General features: G+C 38.5%; 1 protein-coding gene across 2 annotated transcripts in view; it reads left to right on the top strand.

The window, feature by feature from the left end:
* LOC128015423 (cytoplasmic protein NCK2-like) overlaps nucleotides 1-25377 on the top strand; it is a 70450-nt gene that overhangs the window by 7227 nt on the left and 37846 nt on the right. The window contains exon 2 of one of the 2 annotated variants that reach the window (XM_052599244.1): nucleotides 5030-5952. The exons of the other annotated variant lie outside the window; for it this stretch is intronic. The gene's annotated coding sequence lies outside the window, so the exon portion shown is untranslated. The remainder of the gene's footprint in view (nucleotides 1-5029; nucleotides 5953-25377) is intronic. 2 annotated transcript variants of the gene reach the window in all.

A 25377-nucleotide genomic window follows, 5' to 3' on the forward strand; every position in this document is an offset into this window, starting at 1 on the left:
AAGTAGCTCCGGCTACGATGTTCTTCCGCAAGACGCAAGCAGTTCTGTTTATTAACCGCCAGAGCGTCAAAAGTTCCCTACCGCAGCTTTAATTAAAAAAAAAAAAACACAAAAAAACCCACATAAAAACAAAAATAAATGGTTGCTACAATTTTAACAGATGTTACTGATACTGTTTGATAATGAACGAAAATGTACCTCTCTATCCTAACTCAAGTTGCTATCAAATGTGCATTTCTAAGAGACAAAAAGTTATATTATTATTATTAATATTATCAGGCAATCCAAACCTGTTTTTTGATTTGAAATATCACTCACAAGCAGAAATTAAGGTCCTGTCCACACGAATGCAGTTATTTTTTTAAACTGCAGCTTTTAAAAAAAAAAATTTAATTTGTCTGTTCGTCCACACGCAAACGCAGCACCAGATCACTGAAACTGAAAATGTTTGAAAACTACTGCCAGGGTGAGGATTTTCGAAAATTCTGGTTGTAGTTATATTGTGTAAACATTGAAACTGGAGTTTTTGGCTTGTGACGTCGGTGCATGCACTGTTATCTCCACCTAATGGAAACTTTTTCAGGCTTCTGATTGACCGACATGTCTTTACAGTTGAGATTATATCACCACCTGTTGGTTTGGCCTGCTCTTCACAGTGCTTCACAGCATGCATTTGCTTTTTCATGTGGACAGAGTTTTTTTTTAAATGGAACAAAGAAAAACTCATACCCATGTAAGTGTGGACATTGGCTTAAGAAATACATTTTTCTATTTAGATATTTATTTTGTCAGATTTAAATTTGAAAGAAAGAAAGATTTGACATTCATTGTGTCATTCAATTGATATTGATTTGAGACCCATATGCACCAATTTAAATATTGAAGTCATTGTCAGGATCTCCTTCGGTCAAAAGAGTATGTGAAAATGCTCTCCTGATGTGCTTATGGCTGTTTTTTTTGTTTCTGTAGGGGTCAAGCTCTGCCAAAAATAACATCCTCTCTCCAGGTTTGAACTCTGGAATCTTGCCCCATTGGGAGTTTAATTGCTGATCAGCATTTCAGCACCTTATTGATCTCAGATTGATCTCAAAGCCTTAATGACCTTTTTGAGCAGTTATGATGGTTTAATCCCTGAGAATATTTGACCTGGAATAAATTACTTATTGCAGAAGAAAATTTATAATATCAAGGTGTTTAGTGTACATTGTAAACTATACATTTTGTCATCATCAAGAATTTTTTTTTTCTTTACTGGCTTATCCTTTCCCCCATGCAGCACAGGAACAGGGCAATTTGCAGCTCAGTGTGGATGATGCATATTTTATTAACACTCTGGGGAAATGTAGCATTTTAATATTTCATCAGTGCACAGCTTGTCATCGGTGCCAGGATAAAGTATGAAGCACTCCAAAAATAGGCTCTGTTAAAAGTTACCATGAGGAGGACAAGTTTCCTTGTTTCTGATTCTCATTATTACAATTCTGGATCTCCAGAATAAGCCCCTGCTAAGCTCTGATTTCAGTAAAGACCTTGAGAAAGGTACTAAATTTGGGCACGTTTTGTGCCGTTCAAAATATTAGACAGTATTAAGGAAACAAAGGAGGAAAAGATTGTTGATGCACTTTTTCTGATTTTAGACAGTCATCTTATGCTAATGTTAAATCTTCGACTGCTTAATGTTGCAGAAACTTTGTGTTGTGTGTGTGTATGTATGTGTGGTGTGGTGTGTGTGTTCTGACTTCATGTAATTTGCATGATCCTCCTTTGTTTCAACATGTCTAGTCTCAGCCTCAGATGTCATGCCCATGGACCGTTGGCTTAACGTCTGATGCATATGGGACACTAAAGTGGAAACACTTCAGGAATGTCGAAGTCGTTATCGAATTGGTTGAATGCTACAGGATTTCCGAGAGACGTGTGTGTTGCATTCTTTAACGTTCCACATGGAAACAAAGATACCGTAGCACCAAACCCCCTCACAAAAGAAGAAGGCCATCTTGTGACGAGTGCTTAACGCTGGATTTTCAAAAGTGTGAAATATTTAAAGTTTGCGGCATATAATCTTTAAAATACGTCCAGGAGTTTTACACACCAGTCTGTTATTGTGGCAACATTTCCACACCTTGAAACGTGATGATGAACGGAACTAACTGTGATTGGTTGTCGGACATGACCAATGAAAGCTGCCATGAATTCCAGACCTTCAGTCTGAAGCGAGACTACACCATGATTTTCTCTAAAAACAATCATAATTGTTGTGGTTCCACAAGCATCACGCGTGTTTGTCATTGATGTGAGGAAGTGGTACTATTCTCTACAAATGATAGGATTTATGTGAGATTTTAAATCTTAGCTAGAGACATACATGTATTTCCCAGAATCATAACCAGATGTGCTGTATAGTTTTCATATGTCAGTCATTGACACTGTTATTGAGTCTTGAACCAACTTTTGAATCTTGATGTCCAATTTCTGAGAGCATGCCTGTCGGTGTCTATGGTATCTAAATGGCAGTTTATACTATACTGAATTTCAAAGTTGTCTGTTTTGTCATTTGGGTTTGTTTCCCATGAGTTCAAATGGTGTGTGGTGCATCAGTGTACAGGAACAACAGTTTATCCAGCCTGACAGCATGCAGTGTAAGCTGAATAAATTGATTGATTAAAGTAGACATTAATAGAACTGTGTTTGTGAGTGAAATGTGGCTACTCTTGTCCTAGCTGTCAGTTTTCCTTGTAACAACAACTTGGATGATGTGTCTAGTTTAATAGACAAGACATAATCTGATGGTGATCACATTTACCATTTCTCCTATTTCATAATAAGCTGTTAGGAAGAAGACCGACTACTGCAGAGATATGTCTGAGGTCAGAAAAGTTACAGTCTCAGCCTGATGAGAGACTATTTTTTCATTGCATTACTTGTTTACCTCTATTTTCCATCTCTTGTATGTTCAGGACATTTACAGTGTTGCTTTTTTATCATTTAGTATATAACAACAACAAATGTAAAAAGTCACGGGAACAAATTGTACCATCATTGGTCTAAATGTTTTTGCACTGTTAAACAATTCAACCAAACTAGATGTGAAAATACCCTCATTTGGAAAGGTTCATCAGTCCTTTTTTCCTGTACAGTTTACATGACATCTAATTTTTTTTAGCTTAATGCTTGAGGGCTTTCTGAGAATTACTCTAAAATATAGGCTAGAGTTCCATCGTGAATTATTTCGACTTGCAGATCTTTTTTTTTTTTAATCTAAGATACATTTTCATCATCCTTCTGTTGCATTTTAGAGATGTCACAGCTCAGTTAACCTGTATTGCACCCAGCTGGGTGTTGCCAATCTAGAAATGTGTTTGTGTGACCACTCAGCCACAGATGGCTCAGAATAAAATAAGGCTTTCTTTCAGATATGAGAAAAGCAAGATAGACACATGAGCAAAGAGGTTGAAAAAGAGTTCCTGTCTGACCATAAAACGGCTTGTCAAACAAAATTACAGCTTGTCTACTTGACTGCCTCTCTCACTCTTTCCCCACTCCCTCGTGGGTGTGAAGTGTTGGCAGGCTGCTAACTCTTTAAATGACTTAATTAAGTAAGATAACCTTGGCTGCTTTCAGTGAAACAGACAAGGGCCTTATTTTCAGTTACGTATGTATCTCATCCTTCTTGGTAAAGTTTGATAATGTAAGGGCCTGATCTGACATAATGATGCTATAATTTTAATGGTGGATCTCCTGGAACACTGAAAGAAATAAAAAGAGGAGGTTTAAACAGAAGACCGTTTTGAAAGTATTTATCAAGCTTAAATATGTAAAAAAATATATATATCTTTAAAGACATTATCTCTGAGTGTTGATACTGTATAGTAGTTACACTGTTGTGGTTAATATTTACAGGGTGTCTGAAGAATCTGTTTTTGAGGAATGTGTGAAATAAATTGTGTCCTCCTGACTGTAGCACCAGTTCAGACTATACAATACGTGGTGCAAAAGCCTCATTAGTCCCTAACCAAATAATTATGACCATTTTCATTTAATTGAGCCCCTTTTTTCGTAGATAATAATGGAGGATACGATTGCTGAGAAACGTTGTTTGTTTGTTTATAGAAGAGCTGGATTTAACACAAAAATAAAATATAAAAAAATAATAAGATACTTGAGTACTCCCAAACATGAGTGGTTCATTATCCTTGCTATTAGTTAAAGAGTCGGACTTGTAACCCAAAGGTTGCGTGTTTGAGTCTAGGGTCCATCGGGGATTGTAGGTGGAGTGAATAATTAGCGCTTTCTTCCACCCTCAATATCATGACTGAGGTGAGACCCTTGAGCAGGGCATGAAACCCCCAACTGCTCACCAGGCGCCGCAGCAATATAGCTGCCCACTGCTCTGGGTTTGTGTATGATTACTACTGTATGTGTGCACATGAATGGGTTAAATGCAGAGCACAAATTCAGAGTATGGGTAACGGTACTTGAAGTGATGTTTAACTTCACTTTCAAGGTTTTTTTTTTTTACAGTAAAATTTTTAATATTTTTATATGTTAATGTCACAAATTCAGCCTCTGTGGCTCCCTCCGATCACCATGGAGGGAGCCATCTCCGGAGTACTAACCGGTCTTCTTGGACTTCACTACCCACAATACACCATGTCTGAGACTGATCACCTGCACAGGTGTTTCCCATTGCCCGTCCTATTTAAACTGTACCTTCCCTGCTTTCATCGCAAAAAGTCTTGTTTTGCCATGCAGACATTTCTGAGCATTTTCTCTGTGTTTGATTACCTGTGGATTAACTGGACCTATTACTGCCTGCCTATTCTGACCCTTGTTTATACCTGTTGATACCTGCCTTGTTTATTTATGCTATTGTCTGTCTGCCACCTGCCTCGACCCTCATCACAAACTCTGTTTATGAATCTGCCCAGCCTTCATTGTATCTAATGCCAGTTACTGATTTATGTCTGTATGACCTTGTGAACTAATAAATAAGCACATGGATCCTAACGCCACTGTCTCCTCGTTGCAGAAGACTTCACCAGAAATCGATCCAGCAGTTTTTTTTATCACTTTATAGCAGAGGTATCTGCTCAAGCGTCGGTTCTGGCTACACACCAACAACAACCAAACTGACTGACCTCACTAACCAAAGAAATGGTAATGGCCTTGCAAACCTTTCGTCTTCAAGCACCCGAAGGTCACGCTCCTCCTCCGAGTCCAATGCCTCAAGCCACGGCTTCATCTACCTCCACCGCTAGCCCTCGTTTGGTGTTCCCAGAGAAGTTTGATGGCTCACCCTCGTAATGTAAGGGTTTTTTAAACCAATGTTCCATGTTTGTTCACCAACAACCCATGTTGTATCCCACAGACGAGGCTCACATCCCATTTGTCTGTTCGCTTCTGCCTGGAAGGGTGTTGGAGTGGGCTACCGCGGTGTGGAGTGAGAATCATACATACTCTTCTCAGCCTTCATCCATCGGTTTAAGGAAGTTTTTGAACATCCTGCTGGTGGAAAGGAGGCAGGTGAGCAGCTGTTATATCTATGCCATGGAAGGGGTTAGGCATCGGATTATGCTCTCTCTTTTCGCACACTCGCTGCACAAACAAGGTGGCCGGAGGATCCTCTCAAACTACACTTCCGCAGAGGTTGGAGCATGGAGTTACAGTCTGAATTAGCTTGTCGAGATGAGGGGACATCCTTGGATCAATTCCTTGGGCTGGCGATCCGGATTGATAACCTACTTCGCTCTCGTCGTCAGACTTGGCTCTCTTCGGTTCTTGTCGGCACCACATCGCTACCTCCTGACATAAAGGAACCCATGCAAGTCAGCTTTACTCATCTCAGTTGAAAGGATAGAGACACACATTTGCCAAAATCTGTTCCTATACTCTGGATTATCTGGACACATGAGACCCTTCTGTCCCACTTGTCCACCTCGCAATCCTACTGCGGTGAGTTCAAATCAGTTCTTCCATTGCTTTAGAAATTCCAGTCATCTTAAAGATCACTGGGACTATGGCTCTGATTGAGTCGGGGGCTGCAGGAAATTTTGTTGATGCTAGTTTTGCAAGAACTCATAATATTCCTCTTGTTCCCGGTTTATCTCATTTGACAGTGGCAGCACTAGATGGCAGTCCGCTGGGCACAGGTAGATTCAATTCACCACCAAAGACATTAAATTAGCACTAGAGCTCTTCACACTAATTCTATCCGCCTTTTCGTATTTCAATCTCCATGAACCTTGGCTAGAGAAGCACAACCCCTCTATCTCATGGTCTGAGAGACAGATTACTTAGTGGTCAGAGTCCTGCAATCAGAATTGTCTCAACACTACTCCAGTCAGAAAGGGGAAGGATCTCACACCTGTATTTCAACTCCCTGATGAATACCACAATCTCACCAAGGCCTTCAATAAGATCGAAGCTTTCCAACTACCTCCTCATAGAACAAGTGACTGTGCCATCGATCTCCAACCTGGTTCACATCCTCCCAAGGGAAGGGTTTTTCCCCTATCTCAACCTGAAGCTGAGGTTATGAAGTTATAGTCTCAGGAGCAGTTATATTATGGGGCAGCAGTGATGCTATGGTTAGAGAGATGGACTTGTAACCCGCAGGTCGCAGGTTCGAGTCCCGGTGCAGGCAGAAGTTGTAGGTAGGGGGTGAATTAACACTGCTCTTCCACCCTCAATAACCATGTCTGAAGTGCCCTTAAGCAAGGCACTGAACCCCAAGTTTCTCCCCGGATGCTGGGTATAGCTGCCCACTGCTCCGGTTGTGTGTTCAGTGTGTTCACTACTCACTGCTGTGTGTGTGCACTTGGAAGGGTTAAATGCAGAGCACCAATTCCGAGTATGAGTTACCATACTTGGCAAATGTCACAACTTTTTTCACTTTTATAAATTGAAGAGGAACTTTCCAAAGGTTTTATTAGACCATCCATGTTTGATTACCTGTTGAGTACCTGGACTGTTTACATTTCGTACGCAAGTTTAAAATATTCTAGCTGAGTCCACGGCATAAGTATTTTTTTTATATATTTTTTTTTTTTATTTCTTTTTTTAGGCGACCATTATTTTAGAATGTACCTCCTAGGGGTGTCCATGGTTAACCGGTTAACCGATTAACCGTTAAAAATTGCGTAACCGAGTGAAACATTTTGCTCGGTTAAGTGACGTCAATGGCGTGCATTGAATTTAGTTGTAATACATTTTTGCACCACCAGAGCGCTCCCAGACATTTGTAATGTCCACAAGAAGAAGTAATTTTTCTTATATGAAGCGGGCAAAAAAAAGTACAGCGTTGGAGCACTTTAAAATTGAGAGTGACGGGGCAAAATGCAAGTATTGCAATACAGTGCTTAGATATACTTAAAGTAAAACCTCGTTGTTGTAATCTCAACAGCCAACACCCGGGCATCATTAGGACACACTGGATGCGTGGCGAAAGCATCTCAGCTGCGTGGCGTGTCTGTTTTTAATTTGGCTCCCATGTTAACAGGTTAGACTTGCAGACTGCCTGCGTGAGACGCGCGGCTCAGGCGCGGCTCGACGCCTGCATGCTAGAAATAGAACCGACGCCTTGTTGGAAGCGTTTCCAGGCAAAGTATAATAGGAAAATATGTTTATATGTCATTTTGTACACAAATACATATTAATTCAAGACATTTTGATATTTGAAAGTCTATAGGTTGACATAAATTCAGATATAAATGTAATTAAAATAAATAAATAATTATCGATTTTCAAATATTGTACCTGTCAAACAGTGATAGTCATAGCCTTAGCGAGGCGGCCGCGGAGTCTGCTCGTTATACATTTTAGGCTTATTCTCATCTAGGGCTGCACGGTTAATCAAATGGGATTCTCATGCGCATTTTGTTAGTATAGCTGGTTCTGTAATTAGCAGTAAATCATCATCACCTGCTTTCAGATGGAGCAGCATTTACTACAAAAAGCGTAGTTCACTTTACACAAAGTTACCAAAAAAGTAGGTGATTTTATTGCACGGTTATGAAATCGAAGAATTTGTCTGGATAATGATAGCTGTTTGCGTAACTTCTCAGTGAACTATGGCTCTGTGTAGTAAATGTTGTTCCATCTGAGAGCATGTGAAAATACCACATTTAATAACATGTTTTTACTTCAAATTCACTTCATAACATCAGTCGAGTGCTTAAAATAAATCCTTTTTGTGAGATGATGTGACTTCTTACACAGAACAAGGCACGTAACATATTTCATAGTATTCTAAGTGGTGATAACGGCACTATATGCTTGTGAAGTATTAGACTAGACTAGAGCAAAGAAGATTTCTTACCCTCTTGAATCTTCTCTTCCTTTCTGGATCTTATTTTAGGCAGCTGAATTTTTCATTAATTCACATTAAGGATTCATTAGATGTAAATTAGCAATCTTATTGCGAGTAATACATCTTTTCATCCATTTGTTCCATTTTGTTCATGCGTCACACTCATGCTTGCATGACTCATGCTGTGTGTACTGTATGGTGCCTTAAGGGCCGTTTCATAGTCAACGCGAGAAACGCGAGCGACACGCTCCCTTTCATAGTCTAAACAGTGAACACAAGCTTCACGGGCGATGCGTGTATGCAATACACTGCTCACACAACAGGGGGTAGTAGAGTCGGATGATATTAGTAGAGTCGGGTCGCGTGATATTCAGATCACAATGACAACTGAAGAGGAGTGTATTCTGTTGCTGATGAACTATCATATAAATGTGTATGAATACGTATAAGTTTGCATCTGTTTTATTAACATCAACATTATTTGATTTTAACATTTTGGAATAATTTACTTATATAGCATACTTTTTTCATTCTCCCTGGTAAAGCTTTTTTTTAATTATTTAAAACCAAATTTAAAAACTAAAACAAATACTGAATGCTGATTAAGAAACATGTTATTGAATGTGTGTTGATTGTGTTGTTTGGATTGTAGAACTATGCAGTTGTTGCCTTTAATTTCATATGGTTACAGTTAATCTTTTAATTTAAGGTCAGTTCTATGTAGTTTCAACCCAATTCAAAAACAAAAGCTAAATGCTGATGTCTGTACCATCTATGTTTGTATTAAATGTAGTCTACTTACTGTGCAGTTACTGCTGTTAATTTCAGATGGTTACAGTTATTGTTTTCAATAGCCAAAAGCCAGTTTGGCCTATTGAATAACAAATAAACATCTTGTTTATGCACACTTTCCTTCTTTCTTGTTTGTTGCTTAAAGATAAACAAAAATCGGAAACCGGTATCGGAATCGGCCAGTTTGCTAGTAAAAAAATCGGTATCGGAATCGGCCAAGAAAAATCATGATCGTGCATCCCTAGTGAACACAATATAATTGAAATAATGTACAATACTTGCAATGTCACCCCCAACGACAACGCATAGTATTGCGTGAATCGGCGTGTCGCGTATATCAAAAACTAGGACGACACACTTGGCTACGCACCGACGCATAATGGCGGCCGAAGCGTAACGATGCGTATTTCTTGGCTAGTATCTCACCACCATTTAGAACATAATGTAATATTTTGCCAGTGTGAGTAAAAAGATCAATTTCAGCTTCAGAACAAACATGCTTAAACCTGTGCTTAACTTCTACTCTGAATTTCAGTATGACTTGCTCTTTTCAATTGTTCTGTTATTAGCTTTCTTGATAATGAAACCAAGTCTCTTTTCTGAACACACAGGAAACAGAGGAGTATTAGGAAACCTGCAAACCTTTTTTATCATCAGAATGTGTGTGCACATATAAGCACTAAACTAAAATGATTTGAGTGTGATGTTGAGCAGACAATCAATATGGAATCTAATGATATTTAATTGGCACTTTTCATGAATAGGATAAAGTAAAAAAAAAATATCTTAATAAACTAAATGAATAATCATATTACCAAAATTTGAGACAGTTGGTTTTAAATACAGGTTTTCTATGAAGAAACATAATTAAATAGGATACATTTATGAAATAAAATAGTAAAACAGAATGTGTAACATGGTTGCCCAAAGCATAAATTAAATAGGATGGCTAAATCTGGCTAGCTACATTTGTGCCAAGTGACTGAAATACTTATAAGTTGAAAGCATTGAAAAATATTTCCCAGTTAAAGAAAATTCATCAGTTTTCTTTTTTGTCTTGTGGCCATTTTTCTTACACCAACTGGGTGACAGTGTTATCATGCGGTAATATGGCTGCACAAATGTGGGACAAGGAAACATATTGTGTTGTGTTTAACATTTCCATTAGCTCTCACTACACACACACATAGAGACAGAGACAGTCAGACAGACACACAGAATTTTTTGATTTTGCCTGGAATGCCTGAAAGAAAATTTACTTTTGACATTGGTTTAAGTGTTGCTTGTTTTTGTGTCTGTAGGTTTGGTACTGTACATCAGGTTGATTGAGAAAGATGTATTAAAGAATGTAAAAAGGATGTTTGTTGTCGAAAGCACCACTTTCGGTATCTGTTTGGATTATTTAAAAGCTCCAGGGCTTGAACTTGCTGTTTGGATGCAAATATTAGTGCATTAGCTCTCAGCTCAAGAAAGCAGCAAAAAGTGCAAAACTATTATTGAACATATCACTCCAACGTAGGACCACAATCATCAGTGCCTGCTTAATTATTTTTATTGATTTATTCTTTTACACATCATCTCCTTGTTGGCCTGTATATGGGCTAGTTGGGTGAAGATTGAGGAATTAAAAATTAGGTGCTGCTCTAAATATCAGCCCACAATTTGTTTGAATATCTGTCTGTCCTTCAACGTTTATGGTAAAAAATTGTTTTAGGAAGGTGGCATTGGCTGAAATGGATGGCCGTGTTTTGCTGTGGCCCTCTGACAGGCTTTAAAACGTATTATTCTCAGTCATCCCTCTGAGAGCTGTGACAACAGTCAAAACATCTCTGACTCACACACTTAGTCTTTACTCATGCAGATACTCAGATATTCTTAGGCCATGTGTCCTCCAAAGCATTTTTAGCCAGCAGAAAATGATCCCTGGCTGTTTACCACTATTATTTTAATACCAAATCCGAACTTTTTACCACTATTATTTTAATACCAAATCCGAACTTTGTTACTAAAAAATATTTTATATATATATATATATATATATATATATATATATATATATATATATATATATATATATATATATATATAATTTTTATTTCTCTGCATAGTGAGTATCTCTATACACAGTAATACAATCTTTCATAGACATCGTTATTCATTTCTCTTTGGAGTGTTATAAGCTGTTGGTGCATAAAGAAGATCTGTAAAGTTGCAAAGACTAAAGTCTCAAATCCAAAGACATGTTCTTTATAAAAGTTAAGTCAACCACACCCAGCTAAAATGGCTCGTTCTAACATGCCCCCACATGTCTGCATCACGATGTGGGAAGATTTTCATAACACCGCCCAAATGTTCATTAAAAGAAAGAAGGCCTAACTTTTATTCTCTCTGTTCCCGCCGCTGTCATGTCGTGGAGTGGCTGTGTTTTTAGTTGTGAAAGCCTTCCAAAAGACGGCACGATTAGAAATCAGTGGTAAAAAAAGTTGTATTTCAACAATGTTCCAGAACAGTCCGACCCAAATATTCAGATATGTGCTGTGCATTTTATGGAAGATGAGGACTGTTTCCTGAACCAGGAGCCTGTAATGCGTCTGTGGCACCAGGCTGTTTCTATAAAGAAGGGCAGTTCAAATGTTGCAAGGACAGTCTGGCGCTTCTGACTCACAGCCTGTCAGTATGTTTTTTATATTTAAATAATTTGCCACTGATGGCTCAGATGCGAGTTTTGAGCAGTAGAGTAGGCTTGTTGTTTCTCAGATCACAAATGCAGACATGGTTTTATGTTTACACAGCACGATATGCAACGCAATGCGTATAAGACAGTAAGTCATTATAATTATGTCTAGGGCTGCTCCGATCACGATTGGCCGATCATTAATGCGCATCTCGTCAGTAAAGCCGGTTCTCTAATCAGCGGTAAATTCCATCAGGTGCGTGATTTCACATTGAGCAACTGTTACTACACAGAGCCGTTGTTAACTGAGAAGATGCGCAAATAAACGCTGAAAATGAACGTGAACCAGCAAATTACTAATAATAACTTTTCAAATACTGTTTTACTGGAAGCAAAAGATGCAGGTCAAGTTTAGAGTAAACAAATATTGTGCTACTATCTGTAAAATGATTTTTTTCTTACAAACCTTTTTATAGTGAAGTATAAACCTGTTTTTCAACTCATTGTTGACGCAAAAACAGACAGGATTGTTTGTGGAGTGTAATAATATTTAAACTTCCTAATCATCGGGAAGAAGGAGACGGGAACCGGCGGACAATCAAAATGAAACTTTAATTACAAAATAAACACTAAACAGCGCATCAGCCCCTCACATACGACTGAGGCGCACAAATAAAAAGCAAAACATAAAATAAAGCCCAGGCCTGGTCCTCTCTCGTCCTTCACTGTCGTCACTCCAGTTTTATATCTTTCCATCTCCTCTGTGGGACTTGAGACTGGTGGTGGGTCGCAGGTGTAGCTCATTTCCCAATCACTCCACCGACCTTGCTCATTCCCACATCCCTCGGCCCTGCCCCACTCGTCACATGACGTTAAATTTGCAGAGGTATGTTTTTGTCTAAGATCCCTTTGTGCATGGTATCTATGAATTCAAAAAAATTAAACGGAACACACTGAAAGGTGCTGTAGGGAACTTTTGTAAAAAAATATTTTTTACATATTTATTGAACCTGTCATTATGTCCTGACAGTAGAATATGAGACAGATAATCTGTGAAAAAAATCAAGCTCCTCTGGCTCCTCCCAGTGGTCCTATTGCCATTTGCAGAAAGTCATGCGCTCCCGGTAAAAAACAACCAATCAGAGCTGCGGTCCGTAACTTTGTTTGTGTTCAAAATGTAGAAAAATGAACATAATAAGCGAGTACACCATGAATCCATTTTCCAAACCGTGATTTTAGCTTGTCCTGAATCACTAGGGTGCATCTATAATAAGTGTTTATATTCGGACTATTTTAGATTGCTTCGGGGGTACCGCGGCGGAGTAACCCAGTACCTTTGTGATTCTTCATAGACATAAACAGAGAGAAGTAGCTCCGGCTACAATGTTCTTCCACAAGACGCAAGCAGTGCTGTTTATTAACCGCTAGAGCGTCAAAAGTTCCCTACTGCAGCTTGAATCCAGGAAGAAATAAACCAAGTACAGCATGGTCTAGGTTCCACATCAGTTCTTTCCCCTCTGGTGCAGCTGGAGCAGTTCTGGATGGTATTGTGGTGTCAGTCAGATATGTTAGCTTTTTATTTTCATGTTGCAACAATGCTATGAGGAGGTTGTCTGCAACCGGCATGATAAATCAGGATGGGAACAGGACATTTGGCGCCAATATGCTGCAGATTGACCTTATGGGATTTGCGGTTTGAACTACCAGATTGGCAGTCAACTAATAAACTGGGGAAACAGATTTTACATCCCCACTGTGAGAATTTGGAAAGAGAACAGTGGCAGAGAGATACTATGCAGTCCAAAAGAGAAGAGAAGAGAAAAACAGGGTGAGATAAGACTAAGATGAGAGCAGTGATTTCTCAACTAAAACAAGCATCAGGGCTTTTGATGTTACAAAGGCTATTTTCATATGCAGTAAAAGTTTAATATGCTAAATACTGTGTGTTTTAGTTAACTAATGAAAAAAGTGACTTTTTACAGTGAAGTTGAATACATAAAAGTGAAAGTAATCGCATCAAATTACTGCCTTAAATTGTTAGGCCTAATCCTAAAAATTATATTATGCATTGATAAACTGTGTGTGTGTCTATAAATATATATATATATATATATATATATATATATATATATATATATATATATATATATATATAATTTTATTTAAAGGTGTTGTAAATAATTGTCTGCAACACATAAAGGTATATTTTTTATAAGATCACTTACTTACAGAATAAAACAGTGAAACAGAAGTAATCCAAAAGATTGGGAAATAATTTTTATTTTACCAGAAATGCAACAAATTGCCTTAGACAAAACTTTTAAATGTTTTTTAAAGTTTATTGGCTGTGAATGTGAACTTCACTTTTTCAAATACTAGGTTAAGTTGCTTGAGAAGTGCTCAATGCTGTAGCCGTGGAACTTGTAAACATGGCTTTGTTGTAGAATCCTGTACGTGTCAAGCAATCAGATTTAGACTTTAGACCTTTTCCAGTTTAATGTGCCATATGCATGAGGTCTGTAGGTGTGATGTATGGAAACCAAACCAAGTCAAGAAATAGACTTTAGAGAAGGAAACAGCATAGTGTGATTATGTTGTCATATTAGACTTGAAATAGAATATGAGGTTTACAGATCATGAGGCTCTTTCAGCCTAAAATGTGCTGTTATGTTCCTTAAATGCAATATTTAGCCTCATCTATTGTATCTTCTCCCATAGGTGTGATAATGTGTTAGGGCAAACCAGAGCGGTATTGGTATTGCCAGGGTTAATTTCTATGGAGCCAGAAGAGTCTCAATAAAGATAAATGCACACACTACAGTCACATATGCACACATAGGATTCATACATGCACACACATAATTCATAAATACACACACAGGATACACAAATGCACACAAAATTCACAAATGCACACACAAAATTTAAAAAGCACAGAAGATTCACAAATGCATACAAAATTCAGAAATGCACACAAAATTCAGAAATACACACACAATTTAGAAATGCAAACAACATTTACAAATGCACTCAAGATTCACAAATGCACAGGACAAGATTCAGAAATGTATTTCTGATGCACACATACATATATCTTGATTTACAAACTGCTTGCGGTCTGTGAACTTCACTGCATTTGTGTGTGAATTTTGAGACTCCCTTGACTCGGCTCGACACACAAATGCCTTTTTTTAAACATGGAATGATCTGCAACCAATCAGATATCTCCCTTGTTTTAGCCAATCACAAGAATGCACCCCACGTGGGGGATTGTTTACTTATAAGCCAATCAGCGAACGACTCACTTTCCTCACGCAGCGAACGACTCACTTACCTCACACAGCCAGCGACCCACTTTGCGCAGCCAGCGACCCACTTTGCGCAGCGAACGACTCACTTTCCTCACGAGTCACGCAGCGAACGACTCACTTTCCTCAGCGAACGATTCACTTTCCTCACGAGTCACGCAGCGAACGACTCACTTTCCTCACGCAGCGAACGACTCACTTTCCCCAGCGAACGACTCACTTACCTCACACAGCCGGCGACTCACTTTGCGCAGCGAGCGACTCACTTTCCTCACGAGTCACGCAGCGAACGACTCACTTTCCTCACGCAGCGAATGACTCACTTTCCTCAGCGAGCGACTCACTTTCCTCACGAGTCACGCAGCGAACGACTCACTTTCCTCAAGCAGCGAACGACTCACTTTCCCCAGCGAACGACTCACTTACCTCACACAGCCGGCGACTCACTTTGCGCAGCGAGCGACTCACTTTCCTCACGAGTCACGCAGCGAACGACTCACTTTCCTCACCCAGCGAGCGACTCACTTTCCTCAGCGAACGATTCACTTTCCTCACGAGTCACGCAGCGAACGACTCACTTTCCTCACCCAGCGAGCGACTCACTTTCCTCAGCGAACGATTCACTTTCCTCAAGCAGCGAAGTTGAGCGAACGATTCACTTTCCTCACGCAGCGATCAACTCACTTTCCTAAGCCAACAACCAGAGAGCCACTTTCCTCTCGCAGCGGACCACTGACTCTCTCTTCATGTAGGGACTTAATATTATAATTAAAGTGACTTCTATATTGCATCCAAAAGAATATTTAGATATATTTAAATATTCAAAAAGGTTTAAAAATTTTTTTTTTTTTTACTTTCATTAAAATATTTCAATAAAATGAAATAATTGCCTATTGCAAATTTATGAATCCATGGTTAACTTTTTTTCTGCAGTCACTGGGCTATATGTATTGAGACATTTTTAAATTTATATTTAGTAAAAAATAATAAAAAATAAACCTGAATTGTAATCTAAACATCTGTATTTTCATACAATTTAATACAATTGCTGTGTGAACACGTTCATGTGATTGGCTTATAAGTAAACAATCCCCCCACGTGGGGTGCATTCTTGTGATTGGCTAAAAGAAGGGAGATATCTGATTGGTTGCTGATCATTCCCTGTTTAAAAAAAAGCATTTGTGTGTCGAGCCAAGTCAGGGGAGTTTCAAAATTCACACACAAATGCAGTGAAGTTCACAGACCGCAAGCAGTTTGTGAATCAAGATATATGTGTGTGTGCATCAGAAATACATTTCTGAATCTTGTCCTGTGCATTTGTGAATCTTGTCCTGTGCATTTGTGAATCTTGAGTGCATTTGTAAATGTTGTTTGCATTTCTGAATTGTGTGTGTATTTCTGATTTTTGTGTGCATTTCTGAATTTTGTATGCATTTGTGAATCTTCTGTGCTTTTTAAATTTTGTGTGTGCATTTGTGAATTTTATGCGCATTTGTGCATCTTGTGTGTGTATTTATGAATCATGTGTGTGTATCTATTAATCCTGTGTGTGCATATGTGACTGTAGTGTGTGCATTTATCTTTATTGAGACTCTTCTGGCTCCATAAATTTCTTCTGATTAATCTGTTTTGATTGTGTGAACATGCTGTACTTGGTATTTAAAAGGATAGTGTTAATAGTGAAAATTGGAGAGCAGGGAAAATGCTTTTTTTGCTATCATAATTTTCTATTAAGTCTGCGTGATGTGAAGTCAAATCATCCTTACTGCGAACAAGGAAAACTGCAGTGCTGAGCCAAATATACTTGCTGTTCTCTCTTTCTCTACTTTTAAGGATAGTTCACCCAAGAATGAAAATTCTTGTCGTAATTTTCTACATGATTATTGTATTCCATGGGACAAGAAAGCAGAGGATTTAAAGAATGTTCATGCTGCTCTTTTATATACAGGACATGGACCAGAGGCTATCAAGCTCCAAAAAGGATAAAAATTATAAAATACACTATGTTCAAAACCTTGGGATTAGATTATTATTATTTTTTTTTTTTTTTTGTATTTTATCTAGCTTTTTCTGTTTTAAGAGCTTGACAGCCTAGTCCTCACCCACTTTCATTTAGTGTAACCTGAGCAATTTTAAAACAACTTCTTTCATGTTCGATGGAAATAAGGAAGTCATTTATGGGTTGTCAACAATATAAGGGTGAGTAAAGCATGACCACATTTTCCTTCTTAGTTGAACTATAACTTTTAGGTTACTTTTCTGACTTCCTGTGTGCCACAGCTGGCCTATCCTTTCTCAGTTTTCCTCTCTTTAAATCCCTTCTTCCCCTCAGGGTAAAGATTTCTCAGAAACTGAGCTACAAGAGTTCACAGTCACATGGTTCAGCTTGACCGCCTGAGTGCTGAAAAAATAAGAGTATCCAGAAACACGAGTTGCAGGCATTAAAACACACAAATACACAAATGAATAAAGGGGTCAAACATCCATAAATGCGGGCACACACACACACACACACACATACACACGGCTGCAGTGAGAATTAAACACTACTGCCAAAAATCCAAAACAGGCCCCCCTTCTCTTCCTATTTATTTATTTCTCTCTGTTCCAGTCACTATCCCTCATCCCCTGCACAACACATAATGAAACTTTTATGCAAATTATTGTTATCACACACCAACATGTGCATACATGCCCATAACAAGCACAAAGCAAATGTTTTACAGCACACTTGTCTATGTGTGTTAAATAGGCCACATTTTAAATTAATACCTCTCTTTTCATACTTGAGACACAATACCCAGATCGAGAAACTTCATTATTCCTCATGCTCTGGTTTTATGCTTTATTTTTAGTTCTGTCTAGTACAGAGCTCTTTAGTACTGGTACTTTTAGTAGTCTCAGTACTCCAGTGTTGTCTGACTACTCGGCAGCTATTTTTGAACACAGTCATGCATCAGCAGATATATGCATGAATGATCAAATGTGGTTGTTGCAAAATTCTTGAACAAACATTCTCTGGATGAGATATTAATGTAAACCGTGGGTTATGTCTTGAGGTAATACAGTCAGACAGGAGCAAAATAAATAAATAAAATGTTTCAAAATATCCAGTCTGTACAGTGGTCAGCACCAGGTAGCTAGGACTGCACCAGACAGACAGACGACTCATCGCCGTCCTAGATGAGACCGATGACTGTAGTGTCGTCTGCGAACTTCAGGAGCTTGACAGAAGGGTCAGAAGAGAAGAGAGCTGTGTTTGATGTGGAGGGCTGTTGGAATGGTGTTGAAAGCCGAACTAAAGTCCACAATTAGGTCCAGTAAGGGTCCAGTAATGTCCTTCAGATTAGCCAGAACCAGTTTTTCGAACGAATTCATTGCGACAGACGTTAGAGCCACAGGTCTGTAGTCATTAAGGCCTGTTGTCTTGGGTTTCTTTGGAACAGGAACGATGGTGGAACATTTGAAGCAGGAAGAGACTTCACACAACTCCAGAGATCTGTGAAAAGATGGGTGCCAGCTGGTCAGCACAGGTTTTCAGACAGGATGGTGTTACATTGGCAGGGCCCGGTGCCTTTCTTCTTTTGTTATTCCTGAAGAACTGGTGCACAGCGTCCTCACTGATCTGAAGTGCAGAAGCGGGGGAGAGGGATTACAGGAGGTTTTAATGAGAGATGGTCAGAATGGGTGTGGGGACTTTTGAATCTACAATAAGAATAATTCAGATCTTCAGCAAGTTGTTGATTTGCCTCAGTGCAGGGGGATGGTGTCTTTAAGTTTGTGATGGCCCTCAGACCTTTCCACACTGAAGTTGAGTCATTGGAAGTGACCTGATCTTACAACTTTTTAGCGTAGCTCCTTTTAGCCACTCTAATCTCCTTATTCAGTGCATTCCTGGCCTGATTGTACAAGACTCTGTCCTTTTATTAGGCCACTGCATCCTTTATTGCTGTGTAACAATTCAATTCAATTCAAGTTTATTTGTATATCGCTTTTTACAATACAAAACGTTACAAAGCAACTTGACAGAAAATTATGTTTCTACAATATTTAGTAGTAGCTAGTAGGGGTGTGACGGTTCGTATATAACCGTGAGACCGGCGGTTAAGGTTGAACACCGTCATTAGAACTCTATAACCGCCAAAACCGTGTCATTAAAATATTTTTTACAAACATTTTTTAGATAGGATCATAATATGCGCAATATATCGGGAGACATAGTTTTTACCACTTAATGAAGTTTTGTAAATCGTCAGACATGATATTTACCACTTCATAAAATTTTGCTTTGTAGAAAACCTTTCTTAAAAACGAATTTCGTTTTGTACAAATTTTGTCTTAATTTTAATAAATGTTTCATCAACCAATTGCGTGTATTTTAATAAATAAAAAGCAAATATAGCAGACAATGATAACCGACATGGAAGCACCAGCGCGCCGTGTTCACTTGCACTGCACTAGAGCGGATCTCATCGCAAATGAAACTCAGCGTAGGCCTATGCCTCATACAATAGCATTAAATATCTTTGCTGCATCCTTTCTAGAACAGACAATGGCATTTTTTTTGCGACTCTCATCAGCAAAGCATTGCATGGCCATAGACCGCAAAACAATCAGCGGATGGCGGGCGGGTGCGGCTTTGAAATTTGCTCCAAAAAAATTGGCTCGGATGATGAGTTTTGTGACCGATCTCCTTAATAAATGGAGGTCTGAAATCTCTGGTCCTTTACCGATCAGAGCGCGCGCTGACACGGAGTTAACCCGCTATCTCCAAGAACAACCAATTGACTCTACGGTAGATCCACTAACCCCCCCCCCCCCCCCCCCCCCATTATGATGTAGTCACATGTAGCAATAATTGTTAGTTCTGTTTGTTGATTCAGGGTTAGCATCATCTGAGGTCCTCTGAGGGTCAGCATCATCTCTTCTCAGGTGTTCTGGATCCAGACTGGAGCTTGTGTAAATCCTAGTTACCACGGGATGTAAATCTCGTGGCGAAACATAGAAACAAAATAGAGACATCATTAGCATAGCTGCTGATCCAACAAAGTAAAATTAGTTTAACCCAAGCTAATGAATAAATATGCACCTTTGATCAGATGCAACTACACTCACAATTTAAAAGATACATTATTCGTATGCTTGGCGAAAGAGATGTGTTTTTAATCTAGATTTAAACAGAGAGAGTGTGTCTGAACCCCGAACATTATCAGGAAGGCTATTCCAGAGCGTTTTGTGACCTTAGGGAGCGTGATGGGTTGTATCGTGGTAGAAGGCTAGTTAGGTACGCAGGAGCTAAACCATTTAGGGCCTTATAGGTAAGTAATGATAATTTGTAACTGATACGGAACTTAATAGGTAGCCAGTGCAGAGACTGTAAAATTGGGGTAATATGATCATATTTTCTTGACCTGGTAAGGCCTCTAGCTGCTGCATTTTGGACTACCTGTAACTTGTTTATTGACGAAGCAGGACAACCACCTAGAAGTGCATTACAATAGTCCAGTCTAGAGGTCATGAATGCATGAACTAGCTTTTCTGCATCAGAAACAGATAACATGTTTCGTAGCTTGGCAATGTTTCTAAGATGGAAGAATGTAGTTTTTGTAACATTGGAAATATGATTTTCAAAAGACAAATTGCTGTATAATATAACACCCAGATTTCTGACTGTAGAGGAAGTAACAGTACATCCGTCTAGTTGCAGATTGTAATCTACAAGATTCTGTGTAGTGTTTTTTGGTCCAATAATTAGTATCTCTGTCTTATCCGAATTTAATTGGAGAAAATTATTTGTCATCCAATCTTTTACATTTTTAACATACTCTGTTAGCTTAGATAATTGGGAAGTTTCATCTGGTCTCGTTGAGATATATAGCTGAGTATCATTAGCATAACAGTGGAAGCTAATTCCGTATTTTCTAATAATATTACCAAGGGGCAACATGTATATTGAAAATAGAAGGGGACCTAGGACGGATCCTTGTGGCACTCCATATTTTACTTATGATAAATGAGATGACTCCTCATTTAAGTAAACAAAATGGTAGCGATCGGACAGGTAGGATCTAAACCATTTTAGAGCCTGCCCTTGAATACCTGTATAGTTTTGTAATCGATCTATGAGTATGTAATGATCTATGGTGTCGAACGCAGCACTAAGATCAAGTAAGACTAGAAATGAGTGATCTGGTATATTATTATATATAATATATAATATAACAGTGATCTGGTTGGTATATTATTGTCTCTGGTGGTAACATGCTGTCTTTATTTTGGCAGTTCACAGGAAAGATTTGCTTTATTAAAGTCCCCAAGAAAGATTAAAACAGAGTCTGGGTGTTGTTGCTCTGTCTCTGTGATCTGATCAGCAAGTGTCTGTAAACTGAGCTCATGTGCACTTGTGGAGGTATGTAAATACTCACGAGAATGAATGAGTGGAATCCCATAGAATGGTTTACAGTTAACGAGGAACACTTCTAGATAGGGACAGCATATCTTCTTTAACACAGTTACATCTGTACACCATCTTTCACTGATCTGAAAGCATGTCCCACCGTTGTGCGATTTCCGCGTTGATTCTGTGCCGCGATCTGCTCTGAACAGCTGAAAGCTCGGCAGATGGAGTGTACTGGCGTATGGCGTCATTCAGCTAGGTTTCTGTGAAACACAAAAAAGCAGCAGAGTGTAAGAAATCCTTATTTGTCCGGGAGAGCAGAAGAAGTTTGTCCGTTTTGTTGGGTAGAGTGTGGAAATTTGCCAGATGCATTCTAGGCAAAGGCATTCGAAATCTGCGCTTCCAGAGCTTGACGAACACACCGTCTCGCTTCCCGTCTGCGCATCCTGAGCGTCGCTGCTCCACCAACTACAACGTTCAGCAAAACATCAGAATAATTGAAACTCCATAAGAGATTTTGTGTTGTGTTCTTCCGAAAGTTCAGTAGTTTATCCCTGGTAAAACTGATTGTGTTTGGAAAAAAAAAAACAGGAAAAACTAACAAAAACACTAAAACAACTGGAGACCGAAGCACTGTGGCTGCCATGTGCGGCACTATCTTTGAGATCTTTTGGAGATTAAAACGTCAAGGATGGTGCAGCTAAATGGTGCTGAATATTGGGATCATATAACCTAGTCCTATCATGCAAACTAATAAGTAGTGATGATTTAATTGATGATTTTAAAATACACATCTGACGGGCAACAAAAATCTCAGTGAGGGTGCTCAGTTAATGCAAACAGTAAAAAGAGGGAAAGGTTGGCACATCACTGGTCCAAAAGGACCAAAATGTTTTATTTCTTTTTCTCACCACAGGTGACATTTTAAGCTGTATAGCTTTTCATAAGACAAGACTCAGGTATGACTATAAAATGCTACTTTTAAACTTCTACATTGTCAGATGAAGAGCCACATTGCTCAAAATGTCACCTTTCCCCAAAACGTCACTTTTCCCATCTTTCTATTACCGTATTTTTCGGACTATAAGTCGCACCTAAGTATCGGTGTGTCGCATCAGTCCAAAAATATGTCATGACGATGAAAAAAACATAAGTCCCACTGGACTATAAGTCACATTTATTTAGAACCAAGAACCAAGAGAAAAAATTACCGTCTACAGCCGCGAGAGGGTGCTCTATGCTGCTTAGTGTAGACTACAGGAGCACTGAGTAGCATAAAGCGCCCTCTCGCAGCTGGAGACGGTAATGTTTTCTCTTGGTTCATTTCTCCTGGTTCATGTTATATTAATTTTGATAAATTAATATAACTATAAGTCGTAGGACCAGCCAAACTATGAAAGAAAGTGTGACTTATAGTCTGGAAAATATGGTACTTATAATAATAATAAATGCATACTAAAATATTAGATACTATATACGCTAATGTATATAGAGTATATAGTATTTTTATAATAGTTTTTTTTATACTTAATATACGTTTTTTATATACTTTATTAATTCATCATCAACAATGCGATAATATATTCATATTGTAATATATTTATATTGTTACAAAAAATTATACTTTATTCTGAATCAAATAAATGCAGCAGCCTTAAACAATTTTACTGAACATATTGTAGGTTTTTAAATTAAAGTAATTAAAATATATATTGTCATTTATAGTATATTTATAATATTTATTTTAGTTGTCTCAAATTCTGAAATGTCACTGCTGGTATCAGCTCCTGAAATTTTTGTATGTAGTAAACCTAGCTCATAACCCTAGTCCTGTTTAGTCTTTCTGTACTTTCTGTCATAATGAGATAAATAGATTGAGAGCCTTAAATCGGCTCAAGTTTAGAATAATAGCAATGGAGATGAAGACAGTGGCTTTAAGAGCTGGACTACTGTGTTATTAGATGTGTGGTTTGTGTGAGAGTATTGCAGATGTAGATAGGATCTGAGAGCACAGGCAACTCAAAAAAGTATCTTTCTAAGTATCTTTTCTTTATCTATGCCTCGGTCTCTTCTAAAAGAAAACGTGGCTGCTATTCAATACACACTCCACAGCACACATGGGATTTGACTAACCAAATGGATAAGGACAGTGAAACTCCCTCTCTTTTAGTTTAATTTCATCTTTTTCTTCCATCTTTTAGTTTGTTTTCACATTATATATTCCACAGTTCAAGGTAGAGTGCTATATTGTGTGTTAAGCAGTTGTACACTATGAAGGCATTGACAAGAGAACAGGTGTTCAGAGAAGATTGAGATGCCAGGGTCCTTCGTTGAAGCTCTGGGACTGGTGCACCCTTTTGTTAGAGGAAATTCAAGTGCTCTTGAGTTGTTCAGCTGATTTCATTATCCAGCTGCCTCTTTGAGGGACATCTGCTGAAAATGAGAGTGAAACCAAAGCTCCCATAGCAACTCTTGCTCTGTTACAATCTCCAACAGTGATGCACAGAAATTTCAGCACCGGAAATATTCAGCCGGAACAGCAAAGAATGAAATTTCGGTTTTAGCCAAAATGGTTTTGGTACAACCATTATGTTAACAAATATTTGGTACATATGTTAGGTTAACAATGCTTGATTTAATCCTTGTGGCCTTTAAAGTACGCATCCTTCCATGGATACAGTCCCTTTTTTTGCATACCTCAACAGTTTTGGTTTTCAGCTATAAATACTTAAAGGTCCTGTTCTTCGTGATCCCATGTTTTAAACTTTAGTTAGTGTGTAATGTTGTTGTTAGAATATAAATAATATCTGTAAAATTCTAAAGCTCAAAGTTGAATGCCAAGCGAGATATTTTATTTAACAGAATTCGCCTAAAAAAACGACCCGTTTGGACTACATCCCTCTAGTTCCTGCAGTAATGACATCACTTAAACAGTTTTTTACACATAAAAAAGGGGGTGTGGTCTTGGTACGCTCCAACGGAGAAGAGGAAGAGTTACGTTTGTGTTTGTTGCCATGTCGTCGAAATGCTGTTATTTTCATCTCTGAGTCCAATCACCTTTGTTTGGGCTTCCCAGGGATGCTGTACTTAGAGATCAATGGTTACAATTTGTTTAACTCGGTTTCCGAAAATTATAATCCAAATGTAAATCTATGTGCAGCACATTTTGCTGAGGACAGCTTCCTCAATCTCGCTCAGTTTAATGCCGGATTCGCACAAAGATTATTTTTGAAAGATGGAGCAGTTCCCTCTTTGTCTGGTTAGTGTATTTTATTATTTAAGTTGGTGCGTTTAACAGTTTCTGTAACTTATTACACAAAGGCCAACGCTGTTTAGCTGTGCAAAAAAATTGAATGCGGTTTTCATGCCCATCTCTTCAGTAAAAACGCTCCTGTGATTTATAAGTACATCTCCAGCACGTGCGTTCTAGCCCAATCGCATTTCCAGGAGGGCAGCGTGCTCTAAGCTTGAGTCGAAAAACAACACAGTGTGAACCGCTGGCCCAATCAGAACTTGTTACGTATTTCTGAAGGAGGGACTTCATAGAACAAGGAAGTCATCAGCCCGTTTTTAGGACCGTGAAAACAGAGGTATACAGAAAATACTGTTTTTTTTTGTTTGTTTTTTACACGCGAAACATGAACACATGTTATATTGCACACTGTAAACTAGGGCTGTGAATCTTTGGCAAGGCAGCGATTCGATTCGATTACGATTCATAAGTTTTCGATTCGATTCAAGAACGATTTTTGCAAATTTAGAACGATTCAATTCGATTTGATTCACAATTAAATTCGATTCGATTATAATGATTCGATTCTGCATTCTTTAAGTGCATTCACAGGATTATTTAAATGCTTCTACTAAATTCTTTAAATGCTTAGTCAGGGGGCAAATT

This window comes from Carassius gibelio, chromosome A6 (genome assembly GCF_023724105.1).
Source record: "Carassius gibelio isolate Cgi1373 ecotype wild population from Czech Republic chromosome A6, carGib1.2-hapl.c, whole genome shotgun sequence".
Lineage (NCBI taxonomy): Eukaryota > Metazoa > Chordata > Actinopteri > Cypriniformes > Cyprinidae > Carassius > Carassius gibelio.